Genomic DNA, 17,845 nt, shown 5'->3' with positions numbered 1-17,845 from the left:
TAGAAGCTTCTGGTGTGTAAGGGCTGTGGATGGTGCCCTGGGCTCAAGTATTGTTGGTAGCTGTGTGTCCTTTGGTGTGTCTTGAGATTCAGGTTTCTCCCATGTAAAATAAGGGCAATATGATTTACCTCATAGCGTTACCATGAATAAATAAGTCCAGTAGAGAGCGTGCACAGTAAGCGGTTGCCTCTCAATTACTTCGCCTTCCATTCCTTCCACATTCTGTCCTGTTCAGTGTTGTCCACTGGCGTTTCAGTGGATGAAATTACTGCCATGTTTGTCACGTGCATTGTCATATAAACAGTTTGTGAGTATTTGCTAAGTGCTGGTATCCTACTAGGCCTGGGAATCCTGAGAGTAGAGGTTGGGTCTTTGTTCATTCACCAGTTGGGTCATAGGATGAGATAGCAGAGAATTTTCGGGGTCAGGCAGATGGGGTGAGTGGAAGGTGCTTCCAAGCCAAGTTACAATCAGGACTTGATCATATCTTGGGTAACTCTTCTCACCTACCCACATCATTTCAGGTAGTCATCTCAGCCATCCTGGAGCCTGACAGCACAGGTGTGATCATCTCCACTTCACAGCTGAGGAAGCTGAATTGTTGGATACTTTATGGCTATGATGAATAAGACCCTTCAAAATAAAGTTTGTTCTCTCAAATGTTGTAGAGAATGTGCACAAAGATTTAGACTTATGGGAAAAGTGCTGATGGATACATGCAGTAATATTTTACTTCTTGGCCTTCTTGTTTTAAGCACAGTGTCTCTGAGATCCATTCATTTCATTTATTTCCAAGTTCAGTCAACATTAGTGGACTCTTTTCCAGGCATGGGGCTAGGTGGTGGGGATTCACAGAAGAAAAAATGTCACCCCTTGCTTTTAACCAGGAATTCTCAGTGCTGTGGGGAGACAGACAGGTACGAACCTGCATGGCACCCACGATAGTGCAGGGGTGGGTGCTGAGAGTGAGCAGGCAGGGATGCTTTGTCAACACAGAGGCGAGGCACCTGAACCCCTCTGGATGGGTAGGTGAAGTTTTCTGAAAGAAACCCTTGAGCTTCTCTGAATTCTATAGGACCAATAATGACTTGTCTGTGTGAAAAGGGAGGGTGTCGTGAAGAAGGCTTGAAACTGAGAGGCTGGGTGAGAAGACAAAGCTTGGCTTTCTGGGCCAATTGCCAAGGGTGAGAATAAACCACCAGGTGGGATGTGACCGGATTGTGAGGCCCTTGCACTGACACCCATCCTGCCACACCACCTTCAGAAACAAGCCCCCTCTAGTCTATGTTGGTGTCTGTCTCACCTGTGACTAGTAAACAAGTAAGCACCTGTTTTTCTTTCTACCTCCTTTCAAACCCATCTCGTTTGCTGCCTTTGGCTAGTCAGGTTTTATGGTCCACCTTAGCAGTTGGTTAGAGGCTGTTATTAGTATAACCAACCTTAAATAATTTGATTTTCAGGTTGGGTACGTCACAATATCTCCTGTGGGCTTGATAGTCAAACTACACATTTATTTAAAAATTGGTTTCTTCACATTATACTTGAAAGCAGTGCTACTCACTCATCTGTAAACCATTAGGCCACACAGATAAAAGTATGTCATCTGACTTTTATTCATGTAGTTCTAAGGAGGAAGTTGAGGGCTGTACAGATTTTCCTCTTCCTTATTTAGTCCATCGTCTTATTTTATTAGTTTTCTTTTTAAAAACTATCCTTAGAGAGAACTGGGTATTTTAAGGGAAAGAAGCTGTGTACAAAGTTTAAAAGACGTACTCTGATTCTCTTCCTTCTTAATAAATTTTCAGTGACTTTGGTTTATTTATTTTGAATTTAGATAAACTGGGCTGACATAGCCCACGGGATATACTTATAGCCTGGCTTGTGCAGGGTTTCAATGAGTGGTTAACATTTAAAAGTGCAGAAATCTTGATCTGTCACATCCAATCTGAATTTCTTGAAAAAGCAAAAGATGGGGTGTTGGTGCTACAGGCTTGCAGGAAGATACTGGGGTGGGGGCTAAGGCGCTCTCTCTCCTGACTCCCCAAATACCTAGGGGCTCATATCACCCACCAAGATTCCTACCTTTGCCTTTACAACCAAGACCTGCCTTTGACCTTTCCTAATAAGCAATGGGTGTGGAGCTTCTGCGCACACAAAAGCCTGCCCTGGGCTAATTACAGGAATGCTTTTTTTTGTAAATCACCCAATCTCAGAAGCCACCCTGTGTCCTTTACTTGGTGAATGGATAAGTTAACTGGCACATCCAGTTTAAGAAGTGAACCATGGGCCTTCCCAGTGGTGCAGCGGTTGAGCGCTGGGTTGCGAAGCTGCCAGCAGTGTCTGCAGCGCCGGTTCGATCCCCGGCCGCCGGAAGAGGGTCCCACATGGCGCGCAGACCTCTCCTGCCGCCCGCTGCTCCCCTCAGCAGTGTACTTCCTTAGTCTGCCTATTCTGTTCCCTGCTCTGGCTCTGGTGAATTCTCTCACCCTCCTGCGCTTCTGACTGTACCCAGTGCTTGTATAAATAAATAAATAAATCTTAAAAAAAAAAAAAAAGGAAAACCATCAAGCCATGAAAAGACATGGAGAAAGTGTAAATGTATACTATTAAGTGAAAGAAACCAATCTGAAAAGTCTCCACCTTTTAGGATTCCAATGACAGGACATTCTGGAAAAGGCTGAACTATGGAGACAGTAAAAAAAAAAAACAAAAAATACATAAATCATTGGCTGGCAGGAGTTAGGGGTTAGGAGGCTGGATGAATAGGAAGAATAAAGAGAATTTGTAGGGTAGTGAAAATTGCATGCTCTGTAGTGATGGATACGCGTCACTCCATCTGTCCAAACCCATAGAATGTATGACACAAGGAGTGAACCTTCACTTGAACTATGGACTCTGGGTGATTAACATGCTGTTCTGTTGTAACAAATGTACAATAGGTGTGTGTTGTATTGTATGTTTGTTCCAGTAAATGTAACTGATGGGGGAATGTTGTAATGGGTAGACTGTGTGTGGGGCCAGGGGTTATATGGGCATTTCTAGACTTTCAATTTTGCTCTGTATACCTAGGACTGCTCTAAAAACATAAAGTCCTTAAAAAACAATGGAATTAGGGGGTGAATGCCAATGAGCACATGCATGATTTAGTCCTCTTGACTCAGAAGTTTTAATCTAAGGCATGAGACATAATGACAAATCAAGGGAGACAAGCCTTTGAGAGAGATCTTATAGGTTGGTGATAAAATACATTTCTTGAACATTGTACACACTATCATAGAAGAAAAATAGGGGACCACGCGGGTTATGCTAAGTATAACTTTTCAAATTAATGGTCACCCAGAAGTAGATTTTCCCCATGGTCTCACTTATTCCATCAAAAAGCTGCTTTAGAGGAACATGAGAGAAATGTCAGAGGGGAACAGTAATTTTTTCACTGTCTGAGCAATCAGAAATCACCCTAGGTTTTTTTTCATCCTCTTCTTGGTGGGGGGATGGGGGGGGAGGGGTTTCCTCAGCACCTCCTTTCCTGAGTTTGGTTAAAAGTGCTAAGTTTTTCCTGGTGTTAATTATTAATGTGACCTGTTGAGGCACCAGCTATCAGGCTAACCATTAATATCTGTTTACTCATTGATGAACTTTGCAGTTTCGTACCTCTCTCCTGGCTGCAAATGTCAACCTTTTTTTCCCCTGTCGTTAGTATGAATAGTGTTTTCTTTCTATCTGCTTGCTACCTGAGGCAGCGCCTTCACAAAGTACAATAACATCAGGTGACACAAATAAGGTCTTTGCGTCCAGGCAAAGCCAGAGAGGTGCTGTTGTTTCAGTTTAAGACACCGGAACTTCGCTTTTAGAATGGCAAATTCGGGGCTCCCACAATGGGGGCAATGGTTGTTGAAAAAAATTCTTTTGCTTCTCTGCTTACATGGAGGGGAAACTAAGGCTAGGACTGTGAAATGGTGTTGGGCAGTGAGACCCAGTTCTCCCTCTTCAAAATGTCAGTATTAAGCGCTTGCACATTCAAGCCAGCCTGCAGGATTTATCTCTAGTTACCCGCTCGGTCTACATTAACCCCAACACTGGCGACACATTGCCATTCGCACAAGTGTAACGGCAAAAGTGCAGATTAAACCTTGCGTCTGGATTGGGACAGCGACCAGTGACCTTCATTTTACCCATCATTGGAGCCTGGGTATGTTTGACTTATCTTAATTGCATTTGCCTAATTTAAACAGATACTAGCAGCCCAAGATATTTTTTTTTTTTTTACCCCCAAACAGTAAAAAGGAAGAAGAGCTTTATTCTTTTTCTTTCTTTCTTTTTTTTTATAAATATGTGTTGCTCTTTTTTTTTTTTTTTTAAAGATTTATTCATTTATTTATACAAGCACTGGGTACAGCCAGAAGCGCGGGAGGGTGAGAGAATTCACCAGAGCCAGAGCGGGGAGCAGAACAGGTAGACTGATGAAACACACTGCTGAGGGGAGCAGCGGGTGCGGCAGGAGAGGTCTGTTGCGCCATGTGGGACCCTTGCTGGTGGCTGGGGATCGAACCGGCGCTGCACCACCAGGGAGGCCCACTTTTTCTTTTTTTTTTTAGAAATTAAGAACAGGACGATCTTACTATGGCCATGGCTGGGGTAACAAAAGCAGCTGTTTTTTCTTCTTTTCCTCGCCCTATTAACAGACCAGCACAGGAAAAGACCCACTGAGTTATTATGATCTTTGCATAACAATACAATTGCAAGGTGTCCCAGCGCTTCTTTATTGAAACACTTTAAAATATTAATATCATGCCAACCATCAATAACCATTATGGCATTCACAGAGATTAAAGTTTTGAGATATGCCCTAGGTGTGCATTCACATTTTCTCGTTCATTGAGTTCTAACTTCAGTAAAATTAGTTTTTTTAGATACAGCCCAGAACACTTGCTGCGACTGTCACTTCGTGTTGAATGTATCATATAGAATTTAAAGCGGAAGACAGGGGAGCAATCTGTCACGAATGATTGTATTCGTAATCTTGGAGGGCTGGGATGGGGGCTGGGGGGAGATAAGCATTCTAGAAGGCGCTTCACCCCGACCGCTCATGCCACTCCAGTGGCAGCCACGGAGAGAGGATTTGGGTAATGTGTTTTCCTCAAGCCTGTCCGTGCTGGATGGAGCTGCTGCTGTACTTCATGCGCATAAATGCCTCTCAGGTTTTCTCAGCTAAATGATAACTCAGCTTGTCTTTTCCAGTGAGTCCAGTAATAAATAGATATATGGGCCAGACGTGGGGTGTTCTGACTTAGTTAGATACTCCAGTGTCCTAGAACAGACAAGTAGACTCAATCATCGTGCAGCCACGAGGCACAGCCTTTCCAAGGAAACACGGGGGCCAGGGTTTTATGCTAAGTTTCCAATGACATGAACTGAAAAGCAATTCAAAATCAAGGTGAGTGTTGCAACGGCATGTTAGTCTCGTCCATCTAAGGAGGGGGACGGATGGTCCAAAAGCACCTCCTTTTTCTTTGAAGACTGAACATCTGTTAGGGGAATTTGAAATTATAGGTAAGTAGAACAGTTGAGTTGGTTCTTGATCTCACTGAATGTGTATGTTTTGCTCTGGGAACTAAGACGCGGATTTTCCCAAGACTGCTATTCAGGCCTGTATTTTCTCCCTGTGATGTGCAAAGCAGGCATTTCTTTACAGCCTCTGGATTTGGGAAGTTGGGCCGCCTTAATAGCTTGCAGATCTATATCTGGGTATCCAAATCAGAGGCTTTGAACTTTGCCAATCAGAATCCCACATTTACATTTCCTCTTCGTGTCACATGAGCGCCAAGCTTAATTGACACATGGAAAGTTTCCTTTACACCTCTTAGTCAAGGCAACACTGGGAATTTGGGTTTATGGAATGTGCCGGCAGCTCTGCTCTGTCTTGGCTTCTCCACCGTTGGCTTGGTCTGTGGCCCAGCGTGATGCCAGTTATGCATCACTCAGAGGTCTCAAATTAACTGCTGGAGTGTGCTTGGGCCCAGGAGCCTTTCAGGAGGACAGGAAGGGGAGTGGGGAGGGGGGCTCTAGCTCACCTCCCGCTGTGAGCGGGGATACTGCTGTTTGTAAAGACTCAGGCCATTAACTTATTCAGGAAACCTGCCCTCATTCCCACCTTGCAGTCTCCTCAGGCCCCTTGCGCCCTGCGTCCCAGGGGATACCGGGGTTACCCCATTTTGAGCACTTACCACATTGCATTGGAAAATCTGCTTATGTGTTTCTTCTTCCACTAGGCCACGGACGGCTCGACGGTGGGGTCCTTCGACATCCGGCATGGCGTGTGACAGACGGGGACACTCGCAAGGGCCGGGGCAGCCGGACAGGCTGGAGGACTAAGCGGGGCTGGCCTCAGGAGTAGTGGGATGGTGGTGGTGGTGGTGGTGACGGCAGTGGCAGTGAGGACAACGGCTTTGTCTCCTGATCGTTGGAAGTTTCTCAGCGGCTCTGAGTGGTAAACCTGTGACTTCATCCCAAGTTCACAGAGGAGAAAACAGTCTTGCAGGCAGGGTGAGTTAGGGTGAGTTGGGAGGACTGGCAGGGAGGAGCTGGAGCTTCCGGCCGCCTCTGCTGGACTCAACCTGCTGAGCAGACGCACCTCCGCTCTCTCTGGCTATAGGCAACGTTTCCATCGCCCAGACACAGCTCAGCAGGAGTCCCAGCGGTGGGGATGATCAGACACGCCTCCTCCAAGGCCCAGAGAGCCTCCTGCCCTTGGGCACTTATGGCCCCCCCCCCCCCCCCCCCCCCCCCCCCCCGCCTCTTCAGCGTCAGCAGCTGTTGTCAACCTTGTGGCATTTTGCTCTCAGCAGTTTACAGTAAGTCTGTGGGGTTTCTTAGTGCCGCTCCCTGGACTGAACTCGGGGCCTCACCACATTCTGTCTGTGTGATCTTGAACAAGTTGCTTGACCTCTCTGTGCTGAGTTTCCTGCTCTGTGTACCAAGGCTAAGAGGGTTGTCTTGAGGAGCCTCTGTTCTAATTCTTGCAAAGCCCCTAGTACGGTGCTTCACACAGCCTGAGCAGGCGGCCATATTTGAGGTTATGACACCATTTGACTCTGTGCCTGTCTCCTCTGGTTGCCACTGCCCAGGGCTGCAGAAACTTCACGTCTTCTGCGGGTACAGGGGAGTTGGTGAGGTGTGTGCTGAGCCCAGGGGCTGGGGGGCTCATGTAGATGGACCTGAAAGTCATCCTGTTTGTGCTCTGCTTCTCCCCTGGGGGGGTGGCCTTAGATGGGGCCCCAAGGTCTTCTGGTGTCCTCTGGCCTTCACCCCCTTCTAGTCTATCAACATCTGCCTCCCTCCTTCCCTCTCTCTCTCCGCTCTCAAGCCCCACGTTTCTCTCCTCTGGCTCCTGGTGGGCATGATCTCCTCGCAGCCCGGGGCTCTGGGGAAACCAAAGCCAGGTGTCTTGGGTTTGGCCTCTTAACACAAACCCCCCCTGAGGCAGGGCCTGGCTTCCTTTGTAGAGGAGAGAGCCGGCAAACGCTGAGATAAAAACACAAATTAATATATCAGTGAATGATCCCACCATGCTGACATGCTCTCTAATCAGGAAGACAGCGAAAACATGGGAGGGTGCCAGGAAAGGGGCTGGAGGTGGGAGGGAGGCCCAGAGACGGAGCTGGGGGAGGCGCGGCTTCCCGGCTTCAAAGCCTGAACTTTTCCCCCGAGATTTCACTGGGTGTGCAGGAGCACCAACTACTGCCGCCAGTGGGAAGCGGGTGGAGGAGCACCGTGGGGGGGAATGGAGGGTAAAGGAACCCCAGAATGACAAGAGACAGGCGCAGGAGAGTCAGGCTAGAGGGATCATGGAGGGTGCGCGCTGAGACTGGGAGTAAGAAGGCCGGCCATTGGGGGACTCTGCAGAGCCTGCATGTGCCAGGTCCTGCCTGTGCTGAGACTGGACACCCCGTGATGCTCTATTATCATCACTACCCCTTCCCTAGCAGACCTGCTCACTCCCATTTCAAAGATAAGAGAACTGAGGAAGTAGAGAGGTAAAGGTGGAGTGCATTTGCCTAATGCCCTCCAGCCACGAAGGGTGGAGTCAGGTTTCCAGCTGCAGCATTCAAGGCTGGAGAGGCTACAGCATTCAAGGCTCAGCTTGGTCTGAGCAGACTCCCCAGAGACAAGCCCTGGTTCTGATCCACGGTACCAAAATTCATGTACCCTCAGCTTGGGAATGTGGTGGGTACATGAGGAGCATAAGTGAACACCTCGTAGAATGAGAAGAAATTAAGAAAGTAAGAGAAAGACGGTCTTCTTGTAGGAGCTCACTACGAAAAAAACTTTCAAGTGAAGGAACAAGGCTGTCACGTCCAAAACTGATGAAGCTCGCACGAACCTGGCCTCACTGGCCGCTCAACCCTGTACGACAGAACAAATAGAGCAGATTGTAGATGTGAAAACTGAGGCCCATGGCTGGGAAGTTGACTAGGAGACAGAGATCAAGGCCAAACATGCTCTCCTGGCTTGAAGTCCAATGATGACAGGATCATGGACTTCATCTGTCATGGGGACCCACAGCCCTGGGCCTGTCAGGGAAGAGGAGGAAATTAATACCCTGGACCCCAGGCAAGTAGTTGGCCTCACTCCAGCACACCTTGAAGGTCGGGTGTGGGTATGTACAGCTGGGAAGGGGAAGGGGATTTTCAGGCGGGTCTCAGTTTAAGCATGGGGTTCAATAGAGGAACAAGAGAGTTGGGGTTCAAGATGGAAGTAAGCATGGTGGAGGAGAAAGAGCGTAGCAAAAACAGGGCCGAGCTAAGATGAAGAGGAGCTGCAAGAGGGCCCTGAATGTGGTGTCCAGAAAGTTCTTGGTCTGCAGTTTGGAGAGAACATCAATGGGAAAGAAAGGAGGAGGTGAGAAGAGAAGAAAGTGGAGAAGGAAGCCACTGTTGTGGATGATTTCAGGTTATCCTCAGAAACTGGAAACACTGCCTGAGATCTGTGTAGACAGAGTGTGTGGGAAGGGGCAGGAGAGGAAACACCTGTGTAAAGAAGGGTTCGGGTGAAGTCAGGGCCACACCCAGACCAGAAGGTTCAGGCTAGTTGATGGACATCATTGTGATGAGGTAAGAATCATGAGTTTCAGCCAAAAAAAAAAAAAAAAAAAAGCAGGGAACAGCAAAAGGAAGATCACAAGAACCAGTCGTTCTTTTTAGAAGTTTCTGGAATCAGAAATGATGCTGCATTAACTATTAGTCCAATATTTCCTGAACATGCCCTGTAATAGCTCCTTATCTTTTCTACATTTGAAGACTATCTTTTGTGTATCGTAGGAACTGTGTTTTTATTTGTAGCACTAAGAAGCACTTTATTTCCTCCTAAATTCTGTCTTTCCAAATTATAGCACATTTTGAGTTTCAAATGGCGGCTAATAATTCTTAGCATTCTTGTTGCTTTCACAGGGCCTGCTGATGTGTGACCTCTCAGAAGGAATGAACTGGAAATCCCGGCTTCTGTTTGAATTTTCTGTAAGTATCACGGGATTTTGAGTGTTGGCTTTAGAGACTTCCAGAAGCAAATGTCTGAGCGTGGTTGCTCCGTGCTCTCACAGCTATTTTGACTGCCCTCAGGATTTTTCTTGCTTCCTTCCTTAGTTCCTAGCTTCCATTCAGAGAGCTGAATTTTCCAGCTAATTGACCTCCAAATAGTTGAAGCATGATTGTGTTATTGCTACTAATATTGGCATTGCATAAAAGCAACAGAATCAGCCTGCAGATTATATACTGCAGAGGCCCTTTAAAGAAACAGTTAATCCAGAGATTAGGCTGCATATTTTGAGGACTTTTTCAAATTTTTATCATGTACACATTCTCATCTGATGTTGGCAACAGCAGTGAACATACAGTTTGTCAAATGACAGTGACCTGTGGTATGAAAATACATGACAACTTACTAGTGAGGCTGAAAAGTCCAAAAATACAGTCAGGACCAAATACATTCCTCTTCTTTCCACAGTCCCACCACGCAAGGGTGTCAACTCACTTGTGAGATTTGCACTGTTTTCTGCAAGTGAGTTTAATCACAGCATCTCCTGGGGGTTGTTTCAGTACCTTTCATTTTATGCATCTTTTTATAGTAAACAACAGACCCAGAATCAAAACAGTGAAGAAATTAAAGCTATCTCCTTGCCATGAAGCAGATTCTATCATCAAATATACTCGTATCACCGTCACAGTGCTTATCCCCAAGATGTCTCTGTGGTGAGTGCAAGAAAGGGCACATTAAAGGACAATGAAAATTAACACTGAAATGGTTTTCAGGTGAAGAGACATGCTGGTGTCACTTTGTGCTACGTTTAGAGCAGCTGGTTTCGTACCAGACCTTACTTCTATTGCCCCATCCTATTTTATTATGAAAATTAAAACTTACCCTGAAAAAGCTGAAAGGATTCAATCTAGAAGCTACAATGAACATTTTCTCTCCTTGCTTTATCCAATATCTTGCACTCTGTCCATCCCTCAGTCCAACCATCCAATCATATTGCTTTTTTGATGCATTTCAAAATAAGTTGTAGGTATCGATGATTTCACCCCTGAACATTTCAGTGTGCACTAACTAGATCTCAGTAGTTGTCTACAGGATTTTGTTTTTTTTGAGACAGTTACAATGTCAAGTACAAGTTGTCATATCTTTAGATGTGCAACTCTAACTTAAGTGGTTTTCAAGATCTGGAATATAGCCATCATCCAGAGAGTTCCCTCATGCCCAGTCCATCCCTGGCCATTCTCCTATGGACAAGCATTGTTCTGATGTTTTTATTTCAGCATAGATAGTTTTGCCTATTTTAGAATTTCATTCACACAGTCGTATCATGATAATGCTTTGTGTAAAGTTTTACTCAGCATAATGGTTTACAGATTCATCCATGTAGTTAGGTGTCTCGGTAGTCTGTTCTTTTTCAGTGCTGAGTAGTATTCTATTGTATGAATATAACATGGGATGCTATTTTAAGAGGGATGGAATATGTGATGCCAAAGTAATTCTAGAGAAAAGTTCACAGGATAATGAGAGTTTGGAGGGGAAGGGGCACTCCAGATATTTGTCACAAAAAAAGATAGCACATTTAGGTAAGGACATGAGACTCACCTGCAAATATTAAAGTAGGGTCAGCAAAAGTTTTGGTAAGGAGCCATATAATAAATATTTTAGGATTTCAGGAGACTTAGTGCTGAATAAAGTTGCAAGTACTTTGTGCAGTAGAGTGAGAATGGCCATAGCCCATATGCAAATGAAGAAGGGTGGCTATAGCAAGTAAAACTTTATTTATGGACACTGAGATTCAAATTTCATATGATTTTCATGTATCACAAAATATCATTCTTTTTAAAAAAAATTTTAAAAAATATTTATTTATGCACACAAGAACTGGGGCATAGGCCAGAGACGCGGGGGGTGAGAGGATTCACCAGAGGCAGAGTGGGGAACAGAACAGGCAGAAGGACTGACATACACTGCTGAGGGGAGCAGCGGGCGAGTCAGGAGAGGTCTGCTGTGCCATGTGGGTAGCTCCCTGGCCGGGGGATCGAACTCGTGCTGCAGTGGCTGCGGACTGTTTCATAGGTTGCGTCCTAACCCCTTGCTCCACCAGGGAGGCCCCTTTAATTTTTTTCCCCTACCATCCGAGCGTTTGAAATCCACTCAGCTCATGGCTCACATAAAAATGGGCTGTAGTTTGCCAATCCCTGTAAGAAAGGATTTTGAAACTGAGGAAGGAAGAATGATTCTTATTCTGTTGAGGGCTAGCGAGTAATAAGAAGACCACAGGAGGCATTCTCGGTTCAGAAAACTGAAGATCTTTCTCTTGTCTAGGGTGGAAATGGATCCTCTTTCTTCACTCATTATCTTCCTCTGTCCCTTCTGGTGGTGTAGGGTTAAAGGGCTGGTCTGTTTCCTTCCATTTCCCCATCCCTTTTGTCTAGCTGTTTGACCTCCAGCAAGTTATTTAACCCCTTCCTGTTTCTAGATTCACATAAAAGATCAGAGGCCTTGTAATGATGCAGCATGTTAGCATCTAAAAGTCCCAAGGACGAGGCTGGCTTAGTCAGTAATCAGTGCATCTAGTCCAGAGTCTGCGCCTTCTAAGTACGAAGGAAGTGTTTGTCGTTGCTTTCACTCTAGTCATCATGTTTATTATCGTCGTTATAGTTATTATCACTCGGGGTGGATCGGCATCTGTGAGAATTTTGTTGAAGGGATTCCTCCTTTTCATGGTAGACTGAACTAATAGATGCTTCTTGTTCTAACAATCACTGTTCTCTTCAATTCAGTGCCTGGGGCCTCAACCCAGAGCCTCAACTGTTGTTGAAATGCGAGAAGAAACAGTGTAGTATTTTAGTTATTAATCTTCGCTGGTCTGCACAATAAGGTAAAAGAGTATTTGGTTTCTGCTTGATCTTTCCTGATGTCGGCTCTTAGCCTCACCTCTCTGGGTATCTTATTAATCACAGGGGCTGATGCATGAACTGCCTGGTCATGACACTACTTGAATTTTTTGCTCCTTACGAGAAAGTGAGGGAGGCACAGCTCTCTGCTTTGTCACAGGAAATGGGTCACATTAAAGGCTTTAAGCCAGGACATGGTATTTCTGCAGGCTGCATTCGCCTATTAGGTGGTACCGAATCACTAAGTCTCTGTGACCATGTGCACTAGGGGGCAGGCACCATGTTGGCAGGCGGTGCCCTGCGCCCATCGTGATTGCTGCTGACGGTCCAGAACAGAGGACTGAGAGTAGAGCTGACTGTGGCAGAGCTCCATTTGCCCCTGCTTGTCCCTCAGTTTGAATTCTTGTCCCATCTTGTCTTTGTTTACTGGTCTCTGACGTTGGTATTCCCAAGCCTGTTTATTTTTCCTGGTGTCTGATTTATTTTAGCTTCTTTATCTCCCTTTGCTGACCGGAATGATGGCACTCAGAGGGGTAGCACTAGGGCACATGGGGGAGCCATTAGCAACTTCTTCATTCTCTAGGTGGGGTAACGAAGTCAGGTGAGCTGGGCCCACATGCTCCCACAACATCCAGTCCAGTGCTCTTTTTTTTAAGATTTATTTATTTATGCAAGAACTGGGGTACAGGCCAAATGTGTGGGAGGGTGAGAGGATTCACAAGAGACAGAGTGGGGAATAGAACAGGCAGATGGACCGAAAACACTGCTAAGGGGAGCAGCAGGCGTGACAGGAGAGGTCTGCTGCGCCATGTGGGTATCTCCCCAACCTGCTGGGATCAAACCCGCACTGCAGAGGTTGCAGACAGCTTCACAGTGCTGCATTCGTGGGTATCTCCCCAACCTGCTGGGATCAAACCCGCACGGCAGAGGCTGCAGACAGCTTCACAGTGCTGCATTCAACCACCTGCACCACCAGGAAGGCCCTAGTCCAGTGTTCTGTTTGTTATAACACCTGAATCTTGGTCTATAAGCAGGGTCTGATGTGGGGTGGCTGGAGCTGGGGGCAGGAAGACCTGATGGACATGAGCTCCACATTCATCCTTGAAATACAGAGTTTTGCATTCTTTCCACATAAAGATATGCCGTCACTGGAATTAGTTTCTCTATTATATTGAACATTCTCAGATCACTTTCATGAATATTAAGTATTAAAACCTAATCCACTTTTTGAACGCTGTTTGGGGATGTCTCTATTATTTCATCTACTGGAATTTCAGAATGCAGCGATGGTCTCAGCCTTTCTGTAACCCTGAAAAACCTTGCTGATGATGGGGTGAAATCATAGTATTTAAGTGGAGAAGGGGAGGTAGAGAGCTGGTAAAGGCCCAGAGCTCTATCAAGGCAGACATTGATTAGACGATCAGTTAAAAAATAAAAGTCAATAGAGAAGAGATGGGAAAATAAAAGAAAGGAAGAAATGGCCAGCTAGTGGGTGAGAAGGGGATTGGGGGGCCATAGCCATGCCCAAGAAGTTCAGGGGGAGGGGGAGGGGCCTTTTTGACAATAATTAACTAAGGGGTATCCCAGGAGCTTCCCTACTTCATATCACTTAATACAAACTATCTGATCACCCCATGTGTTTTTTGAAGCATGGAAATATTTGAATGGATTCTTATTATTTTCTTTTTTCTTTATACTGCTGAGGGGAGCAGCGGGAAGGCAGGAGAGGTGTGCTGTGCCATATGGGTCACCTCCCTGGTGGGGATCAAACTGGTGCTGCAGTGGCTGTGGATAGCTTCATAGGTTGCATCCTAACCCCTTGCGCCAGCAGGGAGGCCCCGGATTCTTATTCTTTTCTACCTTGATCTGAAGGGGGAGAAAGTTCCAAGGTTGCACATAAACAATGTCTTGAGGCTTATCAACTTTAGGGGGAAGGATTATTACCTCCTAACTGGCATTCTGAACTTTGGAGGTTTAATAACAATCGCTTTATGTGCAAAGGGTTTTTACTTCTTACAGTAGAATATAAAATGACACATGACATGAACTAAATTGGTGAGTGACCCATATTTTCTTATAAGATACATCTATAAAATTGGGGAATCATCTTAACTTCTTATATAAAATACCTATCCTAATTAATGCCTTACTCATTCATTTGAAAGAGGCCTATGCTAATGACTGACTCATCCATTAAAGCAACATTGGTTCTGAGGTGAATAAGGAAGTCTGTTATGCAAACAAGTTGAAAGTATAAGATTTGTTTATCAAGGTCGAGATTCTGATTCTGAAATCACTCTGTCCATTAGAGGTGCTGTGCAGGGTCACTGAATTTCTATAAGAGACAGCCAATTAGAGACCCGCTTTTCCTTTCAAGTTCTCTCTGTTCCCTTCACCCTCTTCAAAGCACCCTTTAGTGGACATATATATCACCAGGTCAAAGTAAAAAAAATAAAAGAAAGCAAGACTTAGAACAACGAGAAGTTTCTTTTATTATCTGATAATATGAGCATTTTAGTTTTCAATACCCATCATGGGGCCTCCCTGGTGGTGCAGCGGTTGAGCGCTGGGCTACAAAGCTGCCCGCAGCCTCTGCAGCACTGGTTCGATCCCCGGCTGCCGGCGAGGGTCCCACATGGCGCACAGACCTCTCCTGCCACCCGCTGCTCCCCTCAGCAGTGTATTTCGTCAGTCTGCCTGTTCTGTTCCTCGCTTTGGCTCTGGTGAATTCCCTCACCCTCCCGCGCTTCTGACTGTACCCAGTGCTTATATAAATAAATTAATTAATTAAAAAAAATACCCGTCATGATCAAGAGGAAAACCAAGCCAACTGTCTGATAAGATGTGCATTTTTTCGTCAAGACTTCTGATTTAAGCAGCGAAAGTGGCTGAAGGGAATCGCTGATTTCCCACCATGAAGAAGGATGTCTTTAAGGCTGCAACAGAAGTGTTTGTTTAGAGTGGGGAGGATCAAGATTTTCTGGTATTTACAGCGGAAAAAACAACCACCACCGGCCTATCTTTTGGAAAAGGAATGCATGGTTAAAGTGGCTCAGCTTGTCCTTAGCAACCTGAACTCGGAGGCCACATTTTTTCCTCTCTAAGAAGCAAGTGGGAACTTGAAAAGTATGTAGCTTGTCATGAAAAGGGAGCAGTGAACTTTGCCCAGGTCTGCAGCCAGCCTGAAATCTGAACCTTCACAAGTTTCAGGGCTGATGGCTTTTTCCCCTGCTCCTTCCCTTTTTAGTCTCTCTACTTCTAGTGTTTTTACAAAGCACCTTGGTCTGGAAGCAGGTGAGCCCCACTTCTAAGAGAAAGCCTCCTCACAGGTGTCATTAAAAAAAGGTACTCAAACCAAAACATTCTCTTTATACTTAACCCAGTTTTGTAGATCAGGAGGACACCTAGGAAGATTTCTTTTTTTTTTGCATTCATTTTAAAGCAGAATGCCCTGATTTTTGAGATTGCCCATCTAGTGGTGATCACAGGCTGGAAAAGTTTCCCTACGGTTTGTGGGGGCAAAGAAACCTTCAGGAAAAGCCCTGCACGAAGGCGACAGGCAGTGTGAACCTTTTCACAGCATTGAGTTCCTAAGTAACTTGAGCTGTGTTCGTTCCTGAAATTCTTTCACATAATTGAAGATTAATTTGATTCCCTAGATTGTTGACGGTGGGGGGCTGGGGTGGGTGGAAATAGATTATTCAAATCACAAAGAAGGAGGTGTACCCAGTGACTGTTCCATTACTGCTCAGAAATGTTTGCCCTCCCCAGTCTCCCTCCTGCCCTCGGCGCTGCAGGACAAGAGGGTACATGCCAAGGTGCAGAAAGCAGGTGGACCTCAGAGAGACTGGGGTATTTGGTAAAGAGTCTGCTATGTATTCACGGCTCCTCCAGAATCCATTAACGCCCAAACTAGCCTACTCAAGGCCTCTGGTTTTCTCAAGTGTCTAATGTAAACAATATGAAAGTCAACAGTGGGGGACATTCCAAGATAGTATTAACACGATTGATTTATTGATGGTCACACAATGGGAGGTTATCTTTGTTAATTGACTTAGTAAATAATCTCCTAGGTGGCAGTGGATGGTGGTGGTGGTGGGGGGGGGGTTAGTTGGTGGACCAAAAGGTGAGGCACCTGGCTTATAATTTGTTCAGCTCCCAGCTTGTCCCAGTAAATTCCAAAGATCACTTCCGCTCCCGGCCTCAAACCTACACCAGTGTTGTTAATTCTGCATAGAATTAATCACCGGTCTTCTTGGAGGAGATGAGGGTTCAAAAGCCTTGTATTCCTATCAAACACTATTTTTATAAATTTTTGCTTCAGGAATGTTTATAGCCTAGTAGTACTAGGGGTGTGTGTGTGTGTGTTTGTGTGTGTGTTAGAGAGATAGAGCGAGAGAAAGATAAAGTTAGTTGTGGGGATCAAGAATGAAAGCACTCTGAAAATTATAAAGAGCTATCCTCCCTGGGGTCTCCCCAGTGACACAGTGGGTTGAGCACAGTGCTGTGAAGCTGTCCGCAGCCTCTGCAGCGCTGGTTGGACTCCCAGCCAGCCAGTGAGCTACCTACATGGCACGGCAGACCTCTCCTGTCTTGTCCGCTGCTCCCCTCAGCAGTGTATTTCAGTCAATCTGCCTGTTCTGCTCCCCACCCTGTCTCTGGTGAATCCTCTCACCCTCCCACACCTCTGGCCTATACCCCAGTTCTTGTATAAATAAATAAATCTTTAAAAAAACACAAAACTATCCTCTGGGAAGATCATCTCCAGGAAGATCATTTATTTATTCATCAGGAACTTTATCTGAGCACCAGCCATCTCTAGGACACAATGCCAGGTACAGGGCCCACACAGCATGTGATTCCCATGTGTTACATGCTGGCCAGTTCCAGACTCATAATGCTGATCATTAAGTGTTTATTGAGAACTTGTAAAACTTGTGGCTGCTGAGCAGTGAGTGAGTGAATGATGGTAGAAGACACTGTTTGATGTTGGCTATCACGAGATAGCCCTTCTCCATAAAGGTTACTCTAATTTGGTAGCTCTTCCTGGGAGAAAAGAGGAAGGAAAAAACTCACTACAAACCTTTATAAATTCTGGGTCATTCCCACTATTTTATCAACTGAAGCTGAGCCTCCTGGGATGTGATGTAATATTTGAATTTGTCAACATTTCTTTGACCGACTATCTTTCCCAGTTCAATTTCTGCCAGGTATTGAACCAACTCAAATGCTGTCTCCTCCATGGAGCCAATTTGGGTTTCCCACGCCTCTTCTCAACCCAGCTGGGTGTGCTTTGCCCCTCTTGGAGCATATATAGTCATCCGCCTAAATCATAGATACTCCTATACTTGTTTTATTCTCTCTTAGTGGGAGGGAAATGCTGGGAGACAGTGGTTAAATCTTCTTTTTCTGTGCCTGGA

The 17,845-nt window shown here is 45.5% G+C and overlaps 1 long non-coding RNA gene across 9 annotated transcripts in view; it reads left to right on the top strand.

The window, feature by feature from the left end:
- The window catches only part of LOC119244320 (uncharacterized), a 201,484-nt gene that overhangs the window by 123,768 nt on the left and 59,871 nt on the right, over positions 1-17,845 (top strand). For 7 of the 9 annotated variants that reach the window (XR_008551642.1, XR_008551643.1, XR_008551647.1 and 4 more), the window contains 3 exons: positions 6,270-6,543; positions 9,447-9,512; positions 10,121-10,244. This is a non-coding gene — a long non-coding RNA (uncharacterized LOC119244320). Of the gene's footprint in view, positions 1-6,269; positions 6,544-6,652; positions 6,761-9,446; positions 9,513-10,120; positions 10,245-17,845 lie in introns of those variants that run through there. The other 2 variants (XR_008551645.1, XR_008551648.1) reach the window with 2 other exon arrangements.

The sequence above is a fragment of the Talpa occidentalis genome, unplaced genomic scaffold (assembly GCF_014898055.3).
Source record: "Talpa occidentalis isolate TD23 unplaced genomic scaffold, MPIMG_talOcc4v2.1 talOcc4.14, whole genome shotgun sequence".
NCBI lineage: Eukaryota > Metazoa > Chordata > Mammalia > Eulipotyphla > Talpidae > Talpa > Talpa occidentalis.
Note: the sequence above shows the minus strand (reverse complement) of the source record. Positions and strands in the feature narration are given on the sequence as shown.